Here is a 4,071-nt window from a genome sequence, read left to right as displayed (position 1 = left end):
ACTTCAAAGGATAAATTGCGAAGAGAGTAAGCTTCCACTGTTTGCTCTCTTAACCATTCTGAGGAAGCCTTCTGCCCTGTGTGAGAGGACCTGATGACTCTGACTAAGAGCCAGCAAAGTGAGAGGGGAAGCTTTGAGGCAAGCATCTGCTCCACACTTAGCCTTGAAATGAATAAGTCTCCAGAACACCTGAATGCTGGCCTTATCTGAGACTGAACCAGAGGATGGATTTTTTACTTCATAGAAACTATAATAGGGCGCTTGTCTGCGGTCTGGGCCAGGGGTTCGAGCGTTGGCTGTGGCTCGTGGCTGCAGTCTCCTGGAGTGTCGCTGTTTCTGTCGTGGCCCTGTGGCCCATGAGGGATCCAGCATGTACCACAGCAGCAGCCAGAAGCGGCACTGGACCTTCGTTAGCAGGAGCAAAGCGCACCTGCAGGCCGACGCCAACCTCAAATTCAAGTGCAAAGCTGTGGCTAATGGGAAGGTTCTTCCAAATGATCCAGTGTTTCTTGAGCCTCATGAAGAAATGACACTTTGCAAATACTATGAAAAAAGATTATTGGAATTCTATTCAGTGTTTAAACCAGCTATGCCACGGTCTGTTGTGGGTACAGCTTGTATGTATTTCAAGCGTTTTTATCTTAACTCAGTAATGGAATATCGCCCTCGGATAATAATGCTTACTTGTGCATTTTTGGCCTGCAAAGTAGATGAATTCAATGTGTTTAGTCCTCAGTTTGTTGGAAATCTTCGAGAAAGTCCTCTTGGACAGGAGAAGGCACTGGAACAGATTTTTGAATATGAACTACTACTTATACAACAACTTAATTTTCACCTTATTGTCCACAATCCATATAGACCATTTGAAGGCTTCCTCACTGATATAAAGACTCGATACCCCATGTTGGAGAATCTGGAGATTCTGAGGAAAATGGCTGATGATTTTCTTAGTAGAATTACGTTGACAGATGCTTATCTTTTATACACACCTTCACAAATTGCCCTAACTGCCATTTTATCAAGTGCCTCTAGGGCTGGAATTACTATGGAAAGCTATTTATCAGAGAGTCTAATGCTGAAAGAAGACAGAACTTGCCTGTCACAGTTACTGGATGTAATGAAAAGCATGAGAAACCTAGTAAAAAAGTATGAACCACCCAGGTCTGAAGAAGTTGCTGTTCTGAAACAGAAGTTGGAATGATGTCGTTCTTCTGACCTTGCACTTAATGTGGCTACGAAGAAGAGGAAAGGCTATGAAGGTGATGACTATGTATCAAAGAAACCCAAACAGAAAGAGGAGGAATGGACTGATGACCTGGTAGATTCTCTCTAACCATTATAAATGACTGTAGCAGTACTTATTAACCAACGGAAGTAGGATGCATGTCTGACATTTTACTTTCTAAAAATAGTACAATGTGAAAACATCAAAATATATTAAACTTTTCTAATTGTTATATATATATATATATACATATATATATATATATATATATGAAACTATAATAGGTAACTGATATGTATTCACCTAGAGATAATTATGTTTTTAGTTCTCGGTTAAATTTTAAAAGCTGTTGAATTCATTAAGCCCCTATTCCACTGGTTGTTCAATGTTAGCAACACATGTTTTCACAATGGTCACTGATAGATTGAGTAATCTTGATTTTTCTTTCTATTTTCCTTCTGATGTTTTGCTAAAGGTATTATTTAAATTTTGTTCTAGTAATATGTTATAGGTCTCTTATGCTGTGCTTCTAGTTGGCATTTAGAATAAGAAACAGTGGTCAGAATATATAAAATCAGAATCATAGATGCTCACAACAAACTAAAGGTGCATTTCAACCCTTTTGCAATCATCAAAATGATAGGTTGGGGGGCGACTCAGTAGGTCTTTACCATTGCTTTGTCATGCAAGCATGAGGACAAAGCTTCAAATCCTCACTACTCAAGTAAAAGCCAGATGGACAAGGAGTCTTGCCTAGTAGACCTTCTTTTACCTCTTCTTGGTTGTTCCATAGTATGGAATTTGGGGACAAGGCATTCCCTGGAACAAGTTATCTGGCCACACTAGACCTATAAGCTAGCTGTGGGTTCAGCAAGAGACTCTGCTCCAATATGTAAGGTGAGGGGCAATGAGGGAGGCACTTAATGGTCTCTGCATGCAACACACGTGCCCCTGCAGTTACATCACTGTGAACACAATACTCATCACACACACATGCACATGTAACAAAGAACTAATAAAACATGTCTCAAAGTAAGACATCAGTATGCAAGCTCCATGGTACTAAAAAATAAAACATACCTAGAAAATAAATGGAGGTGGAGATAGCACCATGAACACACATAGTACATTATTTGTTTGTTGTTTATTTTTTTTGAAGATGAATTTTTGTTTTCAATACAGGAGCATGTTTGAGTTTGGAATGTATCTTATAATGTCTGATAGCAATCTTGTGGCAATAGCCTACTCATGAGACAACTCAATCTTGGCCACTCAAGAGGGCCATTGATTATAGGTTCATACATTATTAGCACATTATGACCATACATTATTAGCACAACATACATTGAGCTTCATGCCATTTAAAATATCACTAGGAGGTGAATGCAATGATTCGATGGTCATGAAATTAGTATTTCTTTATATATAAAAACAGTAAACAGTAATATATGTGCCGAAATTTATATACAAATTCATCTACAAGAGTTATTGCAGTGAATATGAAATTAAAATTCTGAATAACAAAGCCTGGTGTCATAGTTGAATTAGGTCTATTTTTCATGTTTATAATAATACATTATCTAAATGATAACATATTGATATTATTTATTATTATATTATGTAATATATTATATATAATATATCTTATTATTTGCTGAGATTAGAGATGAATCTGATTACTTTACAAATGGGAGGCAAGTTCTTGACCGTTTGTCTATGGCCCCATTCCTGAATTGACATTAATGTCAGATAAATGTGATTTAAAATGCATGTGCTCTAATGTCACTTTACTTTTTGGTGAGCCATTTCAGTTTGCTTCCTTTGACATTTTACTAAAACAGGAAATTCTCTTTCTTCCCAGTTGTTCTGAAGAACCTTTTGACAGCTTGGTCTCATGTGTCTCGTGGGCCTCTATGATGAAAGTGGAAAGTCCTGTACTCCTGTTCTCATTCTTACAGGTGCTTATTACGTGATGAGACATCTGTGTAAGACACAAGTACTCCCTTGTGGCCTGCCCATGTGATATACATAGTTCCTGATTTGCACATCTATAATAAAATGAACTGAATGCTCATTTTATGGGATGCCTGTGGTCTAGCCTGCTACCTGAATCTACATCGATGTGTGTGGCCATGCTGTAGCCAGAAACCATGTGGATTTGCAGCACTATCGATGACTACACACTCACAGTTGTGAATGAGAGACATAGAGGCTTCTGTGACTTCCTTCCCCAAAGAAACAGTTTAGACAAGAAGCCATTGAAGAGAGCTCATATAAATTGCTGTTTATAGGTAATGGCTTCTGGCGGGGTCAGTGTGGGGAAGGACTCAGTTTTCTTTAAGGGGCTGGCCATTAGGAGTTTTACCATGCTCCTGTGAGTATATGGCAGCATAGATTGGACTTGGTATTGTATTTCTTCTTTTTTCCTTCTTGTTTGGTTTTGGGGGAGGTCACAGGGTGGCCATGGACCTGGGGTGACAGGGAAGTGAATGTGATCTGGGTACATTATGCGAAATTTCCAAGTGATCAATAAAATACTATGTTAATAAAAAAGAAAATGATTTTTTAATATTCACTGAATTTTTATATTACATTAAAGGAAAATACAAATATGTGTACTAATGAGTTACATGCATGCTACTGGGTTGGATGTGCTTGATTATTTTTATTAAAGAATTAAATTTGAAAAAATAGGAACTTACCTATCTTGCTCCCTGCCTCTGTTTTTTTTTCCTTCTCTGATTCTCCAGTGTAGATATGGTAGGATCTTTTATAATACAGATAACTCCTGCAAACAAAGAAACAAATAAACGAAACCCAGAATTTGCAAAATAAAATAAGAAAGA

General features: G+C 37.7%; 1 pseudogene; it reads left to right on the top strand.

Moving 5' to 3' along the window:
* Nucleotides 1-370: 370 nt before the first annotated feature.
* On the top strand, nucleotides 371-1,333 carry LOC114618773 (annotated as a pseudogene).
* Nucleotides 1,334-4,071: the final 2,738 nt, after the last annotated feature.

The sequence above is a fragment of the Grammomys surdaster genome, unplaced genomic scaffold (assembly GCF_004785775.1).
Source record: "Grammomys surdaster isolate TR1022 unplaced genomic scaffold, NIH_TR_1.0 62, whole genome shotgun sequence".
Taxonomy (NCBI): domain Eukaryota; kingdom Metazoa; phylum Chordata; class Mammalia; order Rodentia; family Muridae; genus Grammomys; species Grammomys surdaster.
This window is presented reverse-complemented; position numbering and strand designations above follow the sequence as displayed.